This window comes from Periplaneta americana, chromosome 10, assembly GCF_040183065.1.
Source record: "Periplaneta americana isolate PAMFEO1 chromosome 10, P.americana_PAMFEO1_priV1, whole genome shotgun sequence".
Taxonomy (NCBI): domain Eukaryota; kingdom Metazoa; phylum Arthropoda; class Insecta; order Blattodea; family Blattidae; genus Periplaneta; species Periplaneta americana.
In genome coordinates, this window is record NC_091126.1 from 177,691,545 (window position 1) to 177,711,743 (window position 20,199).

The window sequence follows — 20,199 nt, forward strand, 5'->3', positions numbered from 1 at the left end:
ATAATAATAATAATAATAATAATTTATTTATTTATTTAATCTGGCAGAGCTAAGGCCAGTAGGCCTTCTCTTCCGCCCAGCCACACTCTAATTCTAATTGAATACAATTGGTTACATAGTTATTACATTAATATCTACGTCTATGAAAACGTTAAATTTCACTAAATTTGAAAATGTCTCACATATAATCTTCCTCAATGCAAGTCCGAAATAACATGAAAATTTGTACACTGATAAAAGGTGATATAAAATGAATGCATAGACCTATTGCAAGACACATGAATCCGCAACACAGGGTCAAAAGTACCGACTTATTTGTAAGTTGGGCCTACGTCGTATTGTTTGTTACTCACGAAACGAAGAGCAGGACATGAAGCGACACAGGGAAGTAGGCCTATGTTAGTGACATCTGTCCTTATATTATTAACTAATGTCACGCAGTGGCGATAGGCCTAGGCTGCTATTTCTTTAAAAGGTAAGTTATGCAGACTTTATAAGTTGCTGTTGATTGCTCTTCTGCTATGAAGTGAGAAGTCGAGCTATTAATTTTACAATTCGTACTAGATTAATAAATTATCTATTAATTACTATATTGAAATATTTAATATTCTTTAATTTCCACACGCATATTATTAGCCTGCTAATGTTTTCGGCATGAGTAATAACCTGACTGAGAGTTGTTTATAGTAATCAGCACCCACAGTCAAGGTCACATTCGTTCTTGGGTAGGCCTAATAGTAATCCCTCTTATTGCGCTAGCGAAGTTATAAGTTACACTAGGCCTACGTTAGAGGTAGAGCTGATTAGCGTGTACTATGGACTGACTCTGCTGTGTGTTCCGGAATCTCACTGAGCACCTACTATACTTTTCCTCCGTAATATCTATCAGAAATGCAGTCTGTTATAGGTCTGTAGGAGGTCGAAAACTGAATGCTTAAATGGATCGGAGAACCGTGTCCAGTGGCGCACCTATTTTGGCTTAATATTCAGAGGTTTCTCCTCATCTATAGGCATGGATGGGCAACTCGTGCTCCCAAAATGCTAAAAAACCTTGAAAGAGAGAAAGGCAGACGGAGCCAGCCGCAGCAGTTACAAGTTGTTTGTAGTTTCGCTGCAAAATCCACGGTGCGCTCTGGCGGCTCATGCAGGTGGTCGTGATATCTATTCCCTGATTTGAATTTCAGAATGACGCATGGTACAATAATTATAGTAATTTTAGACAGACTATACGTGAACACATAACAAAATTATATTATTTTCTAGCTTTGTAACTTAGTTTAGTACTGGAAACACACACTGAATACAACCTTTTCAAGATACAACAAATATAGCTGCAACACTTATTTATGATTACACTATTTGTTAATATTTCTTATTATATGTCTTATTTGAAACGTAGAACGATAGAATTTGCAAGTCTTTATACATTAAAGAGTATTCCTCTGTTCTCAGAAAGGTAATAGTCTGTATTCGCAAACAATAACAAATTCAAGGAAGTATTTTTTACATGTCATGGCAGATGAAATAAGCTTACTTCTGAGCTCTTTCTTTACTTTGAGAGTTTACACTTCTTTCTTGTATTAAACTCTGCCTCAAGCACATTTATGGAAGCAAAGAGTATATCTGGAAATTCTGACTTAGGCAACATTACGAACAGTTAGATTCCTGATTTTGCTGGAATCTAAGGGCCGTATTCATAGACATTTTTAGCGCGGACTTCCGGTGGATGATCAGCGTTTTTCGTATTCATAAACCAGTGTTAGCGATAGGATATGATTTGAATTCTGTATGAGTAACCAGTGGATAGCCGGGGCTAGCTTAGTATGCTCGTAGCGCGTGCTGCGAAATGTCTATGAATAGCACCCTGAGTGGCGTTCTGTTCTGTAGATTTATTAATTCAAGCTATAAATTTTCAGGATTTTCTATCGGCGTAAGCAAAAAGATTTCAGAAAAATTTCGATTCCTTGTCAATTGTCACTGTTTCTCCAAACTTAGCAGTGAATTCTGCTGTAGGTCTTGAAGTAGGATTTTATATTTGATAAGAAGATTTTCTTATCACTCTTCAAGATAGTTTATAGTCAAATAGTTTATAGTCAAAGAAAGTGAAGTTGTCTATGTTCTACATGATACTGCCACATTTCAAATTTATCCATAAATGTTCTTAGCTAGTCGATTATATGTCGTGCAATTCCGTAACTCGCACGCACAACGTGCTAATGATATTTGATATCAGTCTCACCTTGTTGATATCTCATTTTTAACTTTAGCTGTTCTAAAGCAGAAGCAGACAGTATTTCTTTACTAAAACCTTCATTGTTTATTTGTAACATAAAATGTCATGCGTAAGAAATTGTAATAGAATAAAAGCTTTACCTCTCTTCTTAATAAAAAAAAATCTCTTTTTACTCGTAACTAAAGGGAAATGATCTGGGAATTATATTGTTTTTCACTTAAAACGAGCCGCCACTTACTGCAGACGCGAGCGAACTTGTGTCTTGAAAGAACCGCACACAGACAGTACAGCTAGTACAGAATCCGTTCTACCTGCACTGAGATTGTGTTGACACTTTGAGAGCACGAGTTGCCCACCCATGTCTATAGGCCTAGGTTAAGACGAATGTCTGGCAATCCATGGCGTCCTCGATCTCGTCTCGATATTCCTAATTGCATCACAGTTGATACAGCAGTAGGCCTATCTCAAAGATGTTTCTTCGTTTTGCCATCTATTCCTTTTTTGTATGTAACAATAACTTCCGTTTTGAGGGAAATCCAGTCTGAAAGTTTTGGGAGGTAGGCTATGCTTGTTAAGTTTTTAGGCCTAAGTGATATACTTAAACTGTCTAGGAACGTAGGCCTAATGGAGAATAAAAACATAAGTTACTTCGAAATAAAATGAAACTCTGATGAAGAATTAGCAAACAAGCAAGCGTGCCCGTGTGCTCGTATTCGTTTCCATCCCGGAAAACGGAGTTCGTAGTGCAGAATTATTGTTGGAGACAGATTTTCACGAAATTCATCAGACCTATCGCCGCCATTGCAGAACGCATTCTTCCTGTCCACGCACCACAAGACGCGCTGTGCGAATGTAGGCCCAGCCAAAAATATTTAAGGGAGGACTATAAAGAAAATAATAAATTTTTGGACAAAGAATTGACTTTTTATTTATTTTCTGTAGATCGTTCCTAATATTTTTTTCTACGCATTTCCAAAGTTTCAATTGGGTAAGACGATTGGGAATCCTCTTAACGACGTCATAATTAATGGTCCGTAAAAGTCCATGCTATTGAAGTGTCAACTTTTGAAGTCGCTTTTATCTGCTATATTTTATGTATTTCTCTTCATCCAATTCACTAAGACTTCTACAATTTTGTAGCTAAGAATCTGACATTTTTCTATATATTCACTATATCATACCTAAAACTTTTATGTCTACATTTTTTGTAACTGCAACTTTTAAAAGAAAAAGTACATGGTGCATAAACAAAAGAATTAAAAAATATAGTTATTTCACAAATACTTTTCTCTGCAATCTGAGATTATTGGAAACACGAATGCGTAATTTCCTTCTTGACATAGCAGTGGTGGTGGATAAAAATATTCGAAGTGATTGAATGAAATTCATATGAGGAATAGAATTTTAAAAGTGTTAACTTTTTAATTTGAATAACCGGAAAAGTAGACCTAAGTGTATGATGAAAGTCAAATTTGGTAACTCTGTTTGTTTTTTTTAAATAGGCCTATAAGTTTATTATAATCCGTTAATAAGCGGCCCAATGTGAATGAAATATCATCTTTTCATCTTTACTCTAGAGTGAAGTAAAGAGAAGAGTACTTTCGTCTGTTCGGGCTTCTTCACTTTTCAATAACGACATGATAGCACATCATTACTACTAATTGCAATCTTGAATTTGAGTAAAATTCTGTACAATTATATGAACTAATATGTTGCCTGTTATTAAATCCATCGACACTTGATGCGAATTACAGTATTACATTGGCGTTTAATATGGGACAGCTCAGATTTCATTTCGATGCAAGATTAAAAGATTTAAAATGGTTGGTTACGTTCAATAACATTTTATGAAGGGCGTACACTTATGAAATGAATAAGACAGCTTAAGTAGGCCTACATATTATGACTTTAAATTGCGAAGTTCCATCTATTTTCACGTAGGCCAAAAAGAATTACCCAAGGATGGAACAAATTATATACATACATACATATACATACAAATGGCTTTTAAGGAACCCGAAGGTTCATTGCCGCCCTCACATAAGCCCGCCATTGGTCCCTATCCTGTGCAAGATTAATCCAGTCTCTATCATCATACCCCACCTCCCTCAAATCCATTTTAATATTATCCTCCCATCTACGTCTCGGCCTCCCCAAAGGTCTTTTTCTCTCCGGCCTCCCAACTAACACTCTATATGCATTTCTGGATTCGCCCATACGTGCTACATGCCCTGCCCATCTCAAACGTCTGGATTTAATGTTCCTAATTATGTCAGGTGAAGAATACAATGCGTGCAGTTCTGTGTTGTGTAACTTTCTCCATTCTCCTGTAACTTCATCCCGTTTAGCCCCAAATATTTTCCTAGGAACCTTATTCTCAAACACCCTTAATCTATGTTCCTCTCTCAGAGTGAGAGTCCAAGTTTCACAACCATACAGAACAACCGGTAATATAACTGTTTTATAAATTCTAACTTTCAGATTTTTGGACAGCAGACTGGATGATAAGAGCTTCTCAACCGAATAATAATAACACGCATTTCCCATATTTATTCTGCGATTAATTTCCTCCCGAGTATCATTTATATTTTGGAACAAATTATACTGTTATGAAAATAAATAAATATATGAATTAGTAAATAAATAAATAAATAAATAAAAAAGTAAACATATAAATAGTAAATAAATAAAAGTAATAAAGAATTAAGTAAATATATGAATAAATAATTAAATAAGTCAATTTTAGTTCTATTAAATTTATGGGGATGTCCGCTAAATTGACGCCAATTTACCAGATAGTAGGCCTATTTTCTAAACTCCGAACGCTCTGTAGCCTAGGCCTGCAGTTTATAGAGCTATCTGTTTGTGTGTTAGAACGAGTAGAGCCTTCCTCCTCAAACACTTTCCGAAGTACACACTTCATGATATTTTGAATTCTTTAGTGTTGTTGGTATTTCCAGCTAAAGGAGGAACAAAGGTTACTGTTATTATATGCGTGAGTGAATGATTTATTGCAAGTGTGTAGAGCTGACGAAACCCACGCTCTTATCTGAGAACTCTAATTACTAAATAACTTCACGAGTGCGTTTACATTAGCACAAAATAGCTAGCGCTTACTTGGTAACTGATCGATGTGAAAAACTGAAGATAATGAATTGCAACATTGATATAATTAGTAGTTTCACATATAGTATTACAAAGTAAAATATTCAATTATATTTCTGTGTGTATCTGCAAGTCGATAAAGCTTGAATGATGGGAACGGGACAAGGTTGCGCTGTGTTTTGTGTGAAGGGTAGTCCTACACGGCTCTTCTCAATTTTTCTTTATACTTCCTAGATTTATTCTTTATTTCTCTATTGCTGAAATGAGGTTTCATGTCACATAGGAAAATACGCAAACTCTTTCTCACACTAATATCACTTAAATTCGCCATTTATTGCTACAGTATTTTAACTGTTTCATAACAGAAAATGCTCATCTGTGAACGGATTGTATACCGAAGCTTTTATTATAGGCCTATACTATTTCAAAATTAGCCCTTAATGCAGCGCAAAGAATTCTCTGTGTAAGCTTATAGAACTATTATCCAATAGATTGATAAAATGCTTAGTCTTAAATTTAAGTTCAAAATTACACTTTGTGGCACTGAACTAAATTTCATGTGGACTGTTTACATTTTAAGCGACTGATTTGACTAATTCTGTATAGCCCACATAGGCTATGCTTCCGTTACCAGTGTGCGTTATTGCGTTGCATAATGAAATAATAATAATAATAATAATAATAATAATAATAATAATAATAATAATATTGTTATTATTATTACTATTATTTTTAACACAACTAATTAAAACTACCGAAATATTTCTCTTTAACTTAAACGACTTTTAGGGTGCTATTCATAGACATTTCGCCGCATGCGCTACGAGCGTACTAAGCTAGCCCAGGCTATCGACTGATTACTTGTACAGAATTCAAATCATATCCTATCGCTAACACTGGTTTATGAATACGAAAAACGCTGATCATCCATCGCAAACCCGCTCTAAAAGTGTCTATGAATACGGCCCTAATTGTTTTGATGCATAACCACACAGGCCTATATTATTATTATTATTATTATTATTATATTACCACGGTATTATTAACTATGATCACATTATTTTCATAACTTGCATTTAAGTCATTCTAATTTAAGAAGACAATTGCATTTATGAGAAAATATTTATTGATTAGGCAACAACACGCTCGCTTATTTAGCGACGTTTAACAATGACCGTATAAAGTCAATGGGCCCCAAGTTTGAACGTCTCCCTCCACTACTTTCTTAACGAATAAGCTATAATTTCAACTTAGTCGAACTAAGATTTTGAAAATCAATCTGAGGTCAGGGGTTGGTCTAGGGTGTGGGTTCAAATCCCTCTTCAGCTGTTGATCTGGTTGAGATTTTCTTTTTCGAGATTTTTCCAGTTGTGAGGCAGATGACAGACTATCCCATGGCGAATCATCGCATTCCACAGACAATTAGGTGAGTGCTTCGTTAATGCGTGAAGTTAAAGCGTTCCGTAGGCCGTGTTTTTAATCCTGATATTAATTTAACGCATTTTGAAGACCAAGATTATACGAGCAGTGTATTAAAATAAATCCAGAATTAAGTAAGCTTAATAATAACTTTTCCAGTAAGAGAATTGAATACTATATATCCTTAAATTGAAACAGTCCATTATTTAACTTTCTTTTTCATAGCCCCATTGATATTTGTTTTCTTTTCTTTCGACCTGTGCTTCTTCAGTTTCTATTTACAAGAACTTTAATTACATCTGTTAACTAGTAATAATGTAACTGGAGCTGCCACAAGCACGAGCATATTTGCTCTTTGGGTGCACATTTTTTTATTGTAAATAGTTCTATATATTATGCAGTTTTTATTTCCAATTTAAATAAATTCTAATAAAAATATTCTTAAAACAGTTTACTTCAGGAAAGGAAAGGAAAATAAGTATCTAGATGTTCCTGTGTCATAGAGTAGGCTTACATTAAATGGGCCAGAATCTTAATGTTTTAACTTATTAAAATCATGTCTAACAGTGGAAAATTTATTTTATTATTGTTATACATATTATTATTATTATTATTATTATTATTATTATTATTACTAATAATAATAATAATAATAATAATAATAATAATAATAATAATAATAATGTTATTGTGTACATTTGACGTAGCCTACATCTATAGACACTAGTCATGCAATGGCAAATACGTCTTAAAATTTATTGGGTCTTTGTCTCGATCCCTAATAGATTCCTATTAGAAACAACAACAACGATGTTTCTTGGCTTCAAAATCGATAATGTGTTAAATTGGAAAAATCATATTAATGAAATTACCCCCAAACTAAATTCAGCTTGTTTTGCTATTAGATCCATGCAAAAAATAGTAAATATCAATACCTTAAAAACAATATACTTTGCATACTTCCACTCGGTAATGAGTTTAGGAATAATATTCTGGGGAAATTCCACAGATAGTAACAATATATTTCTATTACAAAAAAGAGTAATTAGAATAATAGTAGGTGCCAAATCTAGGGAATCGTGTAGGACTATTTAAAAAAAACTACAAATATTGCCCATGGCTTGTCAGTATATCTTTTCATTAATAATCTTCCTCGTCTGTAACCGTGAAAACTTTGTAACTAATTCAACAGTTCATAGCATAAATACACGTCAAAAATGACTTTCATACTCCGTCGGCAAGTCTATCGTGCTATCAAAAAGGAGTGCGTTATATGGCAGTAAAAATTTTTAATAGCCTCCCTATCGATATAAAAAATGAAACTCAAAACATAAAATTATTTAGGGCCAAATTAAAGAAGTACCTAATTTCTCACACCTTCTATTCTGTAGGTGAATTCATGACATTCAATGACACTTCATGAAATTGATACTAAAACTATGTGTTGTACTAGTAGACTATATTGTAAATCTCGTCTGTATAGGCCTATATTTCATCTAGACTGTGACTATAAATTAAGATTTTATAATAATATTAATTTTTTTGACTTGTTCCATATTCTAGCTGTAAGCATGTATGAATACCATGGAATGCTAATAAATACAATACAATGCAATACTCCATTATTCCACGGTTATGCGACAAATTAAGTTCCTCGGTCTCAGGAAGGCGTGCACATAATCAGTAGTAGAATACAAACATTAGACCTATGTTAATAGTTAATCACTAGATTGCTTTCTTAAAAGTTAAATGTGCTAATTGTGTGATACAATTTAATAGCCTGCCCTAGATAATATGTAGAGTGATGTCTTAGCCTAATCGTTGGCTAATTGAAGCCGCGCAGTAGTCCATCGATTCGTAACAAAGAGGAGAAATCAGCAATAACCCCAGGTAGTAACCGTTATTATCCAGTTCAACAAAATTCACCGTCTCTAGTTCTCAAGCATTCCACATTCTACGTTAATTAGATCGATTAAACTTCTTAAAATAATTTAACTAAAATAACAGAGCGCAGAAATGGAAACTGTATAAGCAAGTGAACGGGATCTTTTATGATAGTGAATTCATATTCAATATTCCAGAAATTTGAAAAAAAAAATTATGTTATTTATAGGTTAGCTAAAAGCAGCTGTCAAGCTAATTACTATTGATTGTGTGAAGGGACTGATAGGCCTAGCTGTTTTAATTGGAAAATGCCAGGTTCCCTGTTTCATGTAGGACTACCTAGCAATAAAAGTGAAATTTCATACTACAAGCTTGCCTATGTGGCTTTGGAAACAACTTTAAATTGTTTTACAAGCATTGCCATACAGTCTAAATGCATCGCAAACTTTTATGCGAAATAGAATAGCTTATAGTCGTAGTATGCTATGTTATTGCAAGTCGAAGCTATGAAAATACTTGTTCACTGTGTCCAGCTGCTAGCGTGGACCCCTCACTATAAGATGCGGGCGCCGACCAATGCTAAGTGTGTGTCTATTGGTCCGCTGCTCCGCCGCCATCTTTACACACACCAAGTATTACGTTAAGCCTACCCATGGATGACAATTGTAAATAGGCTACTGATTCCGCAGGGTTGGCCTAATGTTTCTCCTTTAAAAATTAAAATTTTTATTTATAGGCATAGTAATAATAATAGTAATAATAATAATAATAATAATAATAATAATAATAATAATAATAATAAAACCACATTTCGCGCATTACTACTTCCTTGTAAGCAGGATTACACATATTTTGAAGCTTCGACCATAACGCGTTCCACGATATTTACTTGCAATATTTAAACATTAATTTATATGGGAAATGTCTGATATTAGGTTCTGTTGAGAAGCTTTTGTTATCCAGTCTGCTCTCAAAAAAACTTAAGGTTAGAATTTATAAAACAGTTATATTACAAGTTGTTCTGTAGGCTTATGGTTGTGAAAATTGGACTCTTAATTTGAGAGATGAACAGATGTTAATGGTGTTTGAGAATAAGGTGCTTAGGAAAATATTTGGGGCTAAGAGGGATGAAGTTACAGGAGAATGGAGAAAGTTACACAACACAGAACTGCACGCATTCTATTCTTCACCTGACATAATTAGGGATGTTAAATCCAGACGTTTGAGATGGGAACAGCATGTAGCACGTATGGGCGAATCCAGAAATGCATATAGAGTGTTAGTTGGGAGGTCGGAGGGAAAAAGACCTTTGGGGAGGCCGAAACGTAGATGGGAGGATAATATTAAAATGGATTTGAGGGAGGTGGGATATGATGGTAGGGACTGGATTAATCTTGCTCAGGATAGGGACCGATGGAAGCTTATGTGAGGGCGGCAATGAACCTCCGGGTTCTCTAAAGGCCATAAGTAGGTCTAAGTAAGTAATTAAACAATTTGGAATAGCCTACATAGGCCTGAAGTCAAGAGTGACTCAAACGCGCTTCAGAGCAACGACAATATTTAGTGTACACAATTCTGTGTCATGGAACGTTCTGGAGAAATGCATTGAGATAATCTGAGGAGCATCGATTCAAAATTATTTCTCTCGTCAAATGAACAAGTTCGGTCTCCTCCGACCAGCACTTCCTTCTTAACGTCACATTAACGCGGGAGAAAACTCGTTTTGCTACGTTATCGCTGTAGATTTCAATTCCGCGTTCATAGAATGTAGAAACATTTGTACATGTTGAACTTTTCAACACGTTGGCTTAGACTGCTTCTAAACCTCGTAACTGTGCAAGGGAGCAAAATAACTTGTTATTCATTTTGTGCACCAGCTAACAACTCTTCGCGTTGCTATTTATGAAACATAGAAACATTTGAATACTCACGAGGTGTTACCAGCAGACGCATTTTGAAAGTATAGGCTTACACACATTTCGACATTCGGTAAAAGTCAGTCTCGCGGGGTTCAGAAGCCGGCCTGAGCGACGCTGCGTGGAATAACGCGCGCGGCAGTCTGCGGGCGATGCCACAAGGCGAAACATTTGAATCCGCTCGCCTTGGTAAGGCCCGTAACACACTTGAAGAGATTTCGCTAGCGAGAAATGTGTTGCGAGAAAGAGGCGAAGAGCCTCCTCCACACACTTGGCGAGTTCTCGCTATCACAGATAACACCTCGCTATGATCATCTATGCACTGCCTTCATGCAGAAAGCATTTTTCTGATTATAGTGATCACTCGTTGGGGGAAATATTATAGGTTATGTATTTACGTATATTGTCGTACTTAAATATATAATCTGTAAGTATATTGTCGTACTTTACAAATTACGTACGAACGCTATGTTGAATCTGAGTGTTCAGATGATGAGGAAATGGAGTTACATGAACATATTTTGTTAATGACAAGAAGAAGTAGGCCTAAAATTAAAGCCAGAAATATCTGAAAATCACATTGTATCTTACGAAAATAAGGGCGAGTTTTGGACACCGGTTTCGATTTGAATGATGATACGTTTAGGCGTTATTTCAGGTTCAATGGACCACAGTTTTTTTTGCCATTCATGATATGATAGAGATTAAAATTATGTGAACTGTTAAGACATATAGATAGGCCTACATTATTTCAAATGTTTAATTAATACTATTAAATCTCATCAAAATAAAATATAGCCCTATTTATTTTCAGATAATCTGATATTTGTCTCCACATTTCTTCTTTAGGTTTCGTGTTTTTATAGTTTTCATCCCGTGTATCATATAAATAGGCATACGGGTGACATCGTACAAGTTCGATAAGTTTCTGACTGCAATTATCAGCCATCTTTCCTCATTTTCAAATAAAAACAATACAATTCATCGCCACCTGTGATATCGTTTTCTACATTCAATCGTCATAAAGAGTATAAATGTCAAACATCTTTGATAAATGTGTCAAGAAAATTCGCTGAGCTACCGATTCCAGCGAGAAACTCGCGCGAGGTTTTTTGCCCCGAACGAGAATCTCTTCCAGTGTGTGGACGTCCATTTGAATCCATGTTATCAATTTTTTAATTTTCTCGCAACACATTTCTCGCTGGCGAAAACTCTGCAAGTGTGTTACGGGCCTTAGACTGCTTCCTCTGGCTCATAACTGAGGGTACCTGAGTAGCCTGCACATAGGCCACATTCCCACTCATCCTGGTTTGAATTAACGCTATCGCAGGCAACACACGTGTGAGTGGCACCAGTTCACCCTGCCCTGCTTTCAAGTATAGAAACTTTAACATGCCTATGCAACAAAATTTTGTTAGGGTAAGTTATATATAGGCCATAGAAGAATAAAATTAGCGCATAGCAAATAAACGCGGCCTACTAAGAAAGTTGTGATGTCCGAGATATTAATGACACGAATGCGTGTGCGAGCTGAGTCACACCTCGAGGTGCGTTCCGTAATAAAAGTTACGCAGGAGAAAGTTTTGTCATAATGAGATGCATACGATTACCACGCGATTCGAATCGGCAGAGCGGGGGCAGGCCTACATCGTCATCACAACGCTTTTTAGTTCTTTTAAGTAAGCTTATTCTGGTTATCGTATCGTGTTTGTGTTTAGTGAAGGATTTTAGATAAGGGCGCAAATAGCCATAGTAGCTGACGCGCCCTTTTTAAACCCCACTAACTAATTAACTCGTCATCACAACATGGAAATACGTAGGCCTAGTGTGTATGTATGTATGTATGTATGTATGTATGTATGTATGTATGTATGTATGTATGTATGTATGTATGTATGTATGTATGTATGTATGTATGTATGTATGTATGTATGTATGTATGTATGTATGTATGTATATATGTATGTATGTATGTATTTTTATTTTCGTACGTTATTTTACGACGCTTTATCAACATCTTAGGTTGTTGTGTATGTATGTAAGTATGTATGTATTATGTTGTATAATAATAATAATAATAATAATAATAATAATAATAATAATAATAACATTAATAATTACAATGGCTTTATTTAACCTGACAGAGTTAAGGCCGTATGTTATGAATGAAATGAAATGAAATGGAATGAAATTAATGAAATGAGTGAATGAGTGAGTGAATGAATGAAATGCGGTCAAAGAGGGATATCAGGCCAATGTTGGCGTTTTATAAACTCGAGACTTCCACTTTCCTGCCTCCTTTAACTTACGTTTTCATGATGAGTATCCGAGATGCCGCTAGTCTTTAGGCATATCGGAATTAATATCAGCATTAATTAGCGTGGTCTTTGCTTTTAGATAATCCTATGATTGTACAAAGTTCTCAGATTTTCAGTGTTCAGCGCATCCAGACACATGCATTGTCGGTCGGAGCAAGCGATAATTTGAATATGCATGCTGCGTGGGCCTTATACGAGCTGTTACCGACTCATCGCTCATAGTGTAGGCCTATTGACACGTGGACATTAAGAGTGGAGATACAACAACAAACTGTAGGCCCTGATGTGCTGATACTTCTCCGTTAAAAGCTGATGATTTAAGAGCAAAAAATAACTAAAATTAATCTATAGGCCTAAGCATTAGACCTACGAGTTGTGTACGGATGTTTCTGTAGACTATAATTTGTCGTTGCTTCGGAGAAGCCTAAATTATCCGAGACTAATAGGCTAATGCTAATAAAAGGTAGACAAAATCCATTACCTACCAGTTGACATTATTAATTGTAACATGCAAACTCCTAATAGTCCTACAATACAAAAGCCTACGGAATTTGTTAATCTAAAAATTTGTGTTAATTTACACACATGAGGACAATTTCAAGGCTAACTTCGTAGACTAATGGATTTCTTGTGTAGTTTTAGATTAGTCGGTTCACAGAGTTGCTAATTTTACACCCACAGGGTTATTCATTTATTGTCTGTCGGAAAGGACTCTTGTCTAATTGAATCACAATTTCATTTTCTTAAAAGCTATAAAAATTACATTTTACAAAATGGATATATATATATATATATATATATATATATATATATAAATTGAAAACGGCATTCTCTTCGCTAATGTAGGTTATTCCTGCACTCTTATAGGCGTAGATGAGTTCAATTATTCTATTTATTTATATGGTGATATGATATAGACAGGTTGAGTTTATTATAGTAACTCAATTCTAAAATCTAATATCACCATATAAATAAATAAATAAATAAATAAATAAATAAATAAATAAATATACGAAGGAGAATCAAAAGGTAGCCTTAATAATTGTTTTATTAATTGAATATGTACAATAAGACTACAAACACTTCATCACTTTTCAACATGTTAGTATAACAGGAAAACTTGCATTGAACGTACTGGGGACTATGTCGAAAAGTGATGAAGTGTTTGTAGTCTTATTGTACATATTCAATTAATAAAACAATTATTAAGGTTACTTTTTAACTCTCCCTCGTGTGTGTAGGCCTATGTATGTATGTATGTATGTATATATATATATATAAATTCGTGTTTGCTAGCATTAATAGGCCTAATATAAGCAGTAATAGGCTATATTTTTTGCAATTTTTCAAATGGTCGCTTTTGGCGCACTTCAATCTGTTGATGTTTTGACCAGTTGTTTATACATTTAAAGAATTTATAACGATGAAGATGGAGGTTCTTGTAAAAGTTGTAACTATGTACAATTAAGAGATTTTTGCAGACGAGCGCGCCGCCGAATAGCGGGCTGCGAGCTAATTTGGAAGTGACGCGCGGCCTCGGCTGACGCTGCTGCAAGTACAGTCCTTACACGCTACACCCTCACGTCCTTACACGCACTAGTGAAGGAACTTTTGTACCAATTTAGCTGATTCTATATTGAATTGTTTGTTAAAATTAATTAGGGTTGTGAATGTAGACCTATGCAGCAGTGCTTGTACAAATTCATTAATATGCCGGAAATGAAAATTGTGCGTGTCCAATTTAATTAAGAGTTACACATTATTTAAAGATAGAGCGTAACCTATATTTTCACGAGATTGGTACGGTATGTAATTAGTTTAGGCTCGGATGTGTGCACTTTGTTTTTATAATATTGTAAATAGGCCTAATAGAAACATGAATGCAAACAGAACTGGTCATTACGGTTACGGGCGTATTGGTTTGCCCAGAACAGACATGAAAAATGAATCAAATAGTCTAGGTCTGTACGTATGTGCGCACTAAACTAGATCTATTGTAGTGATAATAGAAATAATTGATTCGTGAAAATTTGAAAACCATTTTAAATATGAAAGAAAAAAACGTTTGTAGGGCTACCTATCTCCTATACAAATGGAGAAAAGTTTCTAGTAGAAAATGAGAAGTAGATCTTCATTTTGAAATAGACCTACATGTAACTACATTAACAATATTTTGTGCGTCTGATGGACATGATTTAGAAAATAGTGTTTACGTAGCCTACAGACTTTAAGACACATTGCTTCCATTAGCGAGTGAGCAGTGAATATGTTCCGTACGTGTCATGGCATTACAAACGTGACAGTCAAGGCTAATATAAAACTGTTACGAGATTGATGATGATGATGATTATTGTTATTATTATTATTATTATTATTATTATTATTATTATTATTATTATTATTACTGTTATTTATTTTCACTGGCAGAGTAAAGGCCGTGAAGTGATAGCCTAGGTTGTGAAAAGGAACCGACAGCATTTTAGTAAGAAAAATAAAATAGAAGAAAACACGAAAACTCGTATGGCACCACAGTCGCTTCACAATTAATTGGCAGACTAATAGGGTAGCCTAACAGCGAAATGAGAATGCCAGTTAGTGGAATATTTATTGAGCATCAATTTTTGTAAATGGAATGAAAATGCACTACTTAGGCCTAAGCCTATAACTTATAGTTATTTCAGTTTACATTGCAATATATAATAGGCGTATAGTGAATAAAATACGTAGGCCTAATTATTTATTTTTCACTTGGTTATTTAACGACGTTGTATCAACTACTGTGTCATTTAGCGTGGATGGGATTGGTGATAGCGAGTTTGTATTTGGCGAGATGAGGCCGAGAATTTGCCGTATATTACCTGACATTCGCGTTACGGTTGGAAAAACCTCGAAGAAAATACAACCAGGTAATTAGCCCAAGCGAGAATCGAACCCACGCCCGAAAACAACTCCTGATCAACAGGCAAGCGTCTCAGCCGACCGAGCTACGCCGGTGGCTATGCGAAGTTATTACACCTATTATTATTTATAATAATAATAATAATAATAATAATAATAATAATAATAATAATAATAGTGGTAATACTAGTATCAGTAGTAACGTGTAGGATCAGTTGCTTCGTCGTTTCAATGAGAAGCCTACTTCAGTCAAATTTTAAAGTTTTAGAGTTGAAGAGTGCAGGATATTGATTAGGCCGTATGATTTTAACAGTTGTTCAACAACCTATTTTAACATTTGAAAATTCTATTCGATTGATCATTATTGATCTCGAACATATCTTCAGAAATTATAAACAGCAATGTCACTTAAATTAAAACGCTCTGGTTTACATAGGCTATTACACGTCATGGCTAGGCCTATTGCATTTGTTATAAAACGGAATGAACAGCCGCTGTCATTTAACGTGTCCTTAAGTTCATTTGTCGTGTAATCAGGCTAAGTTTAAAATGTTCTATTTCTTTCATTACTAATTACAGGACCTTTTGATGGAGCGATACAATCAGAATGTAAATTGAAGCATTTCGTTATGTTTGTATCGTGATGATGCAAAGATCCAGTTCTGAAACAGTCTACCTGCTGAAATACTTCACCTACCGTTAATAACAAGATATAGACTAGGCTGCAGAAGAGGTCTATATCTGCCAATTTTCCATATGTGTAAGGCTTAATTATATTTATGGGTCGTCAGAGAAAAGACAGAAGAAAAAGTAAATATTAATACGGTATGAGTATGTAAATAATAGGCCTACATTAAGAAAATGTCACTTTATAATTCATTAGCTCTAAATTATTTTACGTCATCCGAGACACGAAAATGAAAATGTGGGGACAATAGAGTCTATGGGAAGAAATCAATTTTTCCACAGGATTTAGTTGGTAGGTATGCGTAACTCAGACGCACTCCTGCTCGCGGTAGACCCCGCCATCGCAACGGGACCATCACGTGATGGAAAGCGTTGCCACATTATCGCATTAATTTAAGAGATCGTTCGTTTTAACTTCAATAGTGGGAAACTTCTACTTATTTCATTGTTTAAAAATGTGTGAAAATTTTGTCTTCATGTTAGGCCTGCATAAATGGCAATGAACTTCCTCAATTTGTTCTTTCGATCTGAAACTGAATTAGGGTTTCCTATATCTAGGCAGCATGAATGACTTTAAAATAGCCGAGCTATTATTTTTCCCTTATGGGATAGATAACGTTGCGAAGGAATGAGAAAGTGTGTGACCACTCGGTAAACCAAAACCATTCCCAAGATGCAGGGAAAAAATTCTCGAAAGTCATTCCGTAAGCCATGTCGGTGATTATAGTTCAATTTGAATGCTACATGAAATAGTATAATTAATGAGATAGGCCTAGTACTGTATATAGACCTACTAGAAATAAATATTGTCTTGCGTTCCCAATGTGTCCGTAACCCTGTTTTAAATTCGCTGTCATTTCGAAATTTCGGAATGTTAGGCGGAGAAGCCTATGAGATATTAACTCGTACCAAATATGCTTACATCAGCCGCAGCAGAAATACTTCGCAGAGTTTGTACAGTTGGTGGTAAGAAATAGCCTTTGCTTACGAATATAAAGAGAGGGCAGGGAGCAGGGCGCGATATGCATTCGTTTGTGACCGTGCCTCGAATATCGCACTTGGTATCGCCGTGTTTCGGGTTCGCAGTTCCGCGAACTCTGGCAAAACTAAAGTAGGGCACACACGTTTGATTCACAGTTCCGCGAGGCACAAAACCGGAAGAAGTGGTCGGCGGCGTTCAGTCCGAAAGAGAAAATTTGAAAATGGATTGGCTGCGCGCAAGGGCCGCGTCCTCACTCACCTGGCTACATGGAGATGGCCCGGGGCCCTGTCGCTGGTTGCTGCTGTTTGCACGGTTCATAGGCACACTGCCATCCTGCCAGCGGTCGCCTCGTGTGTCGCTCTCATTGCCGTGATGACGCCCCTGCTCTCCTCACCATTCGCCGGTCCCGGGCTTCACGCCCATCTTCGCCCCTCCCCGCTGCAATTCGGCGGACACGCGGGTTCTAGATTTCGCGGCGAGGCGCGGCGCGGCGAGGCGAGGGGAGCGACAGCCCGGGCTCCGCTATCGAGCGCCCCCCGAGAGACAACGTGAATTTTTCTGTCCGCCAAATAAACATCCACGGCAAAAGACGCGCGAGAGAGCGAGGCAGCGAGCGTCGCGATCTCGTTTTGGTGTTGCAAAGGCCAGCGCCGCGCCGCGCCGGGACAATTTTGTCGTTAGCCTCGCGCTGTGAATGGCAGGAAGCCAGCCAATGGCGCGGCCCAGAACGCTGTGCTCACTTGACGCCCCAGCCAATCGGGGAACGTGACTCGACTGCCCACTTGCAGGGATAGGGTGAGGTGGAGACTGTAGCGGCGCGGCCCGGCAGGGTCCTGGCCTCGACTCTCGCGAGCACATCGATTATTGCTTTTACGTCATGCTGTGTCACCTATGTGAAATTGAAGGGAGCGTTCGGATCAGATTGCACCGGGCCCCTCGAGACGCCAGAGGCCGCATCACTCGCTGGAACTGCCTTCACAGGCATCTGGGATTGTATTTCTAAATTCATAGCATGTAGCTATATGTGTGGGCTTATCTCACTCTATAGGCTATACTTTTAATTCATATTTTGCTACTTTCAAATAAATAGGAGCAAAAGAAAGGAGAGAAACAAGCAACTTTAAACTGCACAGTGGTGTGACTAGAGGCTTGGAGGCCCCTGCAAACGTACTGAGTAGGCCTACTATTCTCAGAATTACTCCCTTTCTTTTTTTACATGTTTTGTTAGTCTTATCTGAATAATTTCTAACTCTAAATACAATTTATAGTCTATAGGCCTACAGAACAGATTTGTATCAAGTTTATTAGGCCTATTATAGTAGTAGTAGTAGTAGTAGTAGTAGTAGTAGTAGTAGTAATAGGTTTATTTTGCCTGGCAGAGTTAAGGCCATGAGGCCTTCTCTTCCACTCAACCATGTTTCAATAATATACATGAAATACAAAATTAGATTACAAAACAACACAAAAGAAAATACCTTAGAAATTACATAAAATATATAGTAGAAAATTACAATAGTCAAGATCAGTTACATAATATAAAATTACAAATAGTCAAGATCGGTTACATAATATATAAAATAAAGTAGAATATTACACATAATCAAAATCAGTTACATAACATAAGGGGAATATACACACACACACACACACACAAAGACACAATTTATAAGACCTAAAATGCTCGAGATAAATTCGACGATTAATTCACTTGAGATATATTATGCAGATAATATAGTCTACGAATAGGAGAAATACATGTGGGTTACAAGACATAAAATGTTGATTAGCGAAGTCGTACTAAATGGCATACAAATACAAATGATTAAGTAATATATCAAGATAATAAAAAAAAGAGAAGAAAAAAAGAAGAAGAGAGAGGAGAAAAAAAATAACAACTTGGTCATTTAAGACTATTTAGCAACTTCCGCAAGAGTCTAGTTCTGTTCATTAAAAACATTTGTAAGTAGAGTGTACTTAAAATATTTTAGACTCCGACTGCTCCTGATTATAAGTAAGTTATTCTACATGTAGGCTACAACATTTTACATAGGCATACCTTAAAATTAATTTCTTCTTGCTTTGACGTCGGAAAATTTATGTATTACTTTTTCGACGTCCAGCTTCCTAGTCACAGAGTGCTCAGACTTTTCTGACCCAAAGTGCTTCTCAAACTTTTATTTTAAGTTTGGAAAATGAACGCTCCACATTGACAATTAACAGGAATGACCAAATAGGCTACATCAAAACTTTAGAAACTTCCGAGAAACTGGACGAAAGCAACTGATTTTTCACTATAAGAAGAGAGGCTAATTCACTGGTTGTTGTCATTCTTGAGATCCCATTATTAAGTGCTGATTGCATATGTAAAATTCGTCACGGAAATGCTGAAGAAATATGTTTGCTATGCAAATTTGCAAACTCGTTGGCCCAATGTAGAATATCGATGTCATTTAAAATTTGTATCACATTATTATTTATTGCAAGACATAAATCTTAATGTTAATTTATTAATTATCAATGCTTTGTATACGCCTACACACAAATGTGCATTCGACACAACACTCGCCTATCACGTAGTGTCTGGTGAGCTAGTAGGGGAAAAGTGGAAGGGGTCGTGCGCGGAGCTTCTACGTTCGCTATATTGCGATTTCCCCGAGGTAACGAGTGAAACTTGAGCTTCGATGGTTTCAAATCATGTTTAGGCCTTTTATGTTGTCTGGTTTTTCCAACTATAAAATGACTATCAAGTGATATCAT

General features: G+C 36.1%; 1 protein-coding gene across 1 annotated transcript in view; it reads right to left on the reverse strand.

Annotated features, from left to right (window-relative positions):
• Nucleotides 1-18,033, reverse strand: part of LOC138708210 (fez family zinc finger protein erm-like) — a 133,726-nt gene extending 115,693 nt beyond the window's left edge. Inside the window, exon 1 of the mRNA XM_069838522.1 lies at nt 17,701-18,033. The gene's annotated coding sequence lies outside the window, so the exon portion shown is untranslated. The remainder of the gene's footprint in view (nt 1-17,700) is intronic.
• Between the last annotated feature and the right edge of the window lie 2,166 nt (nt 18,034-20,199).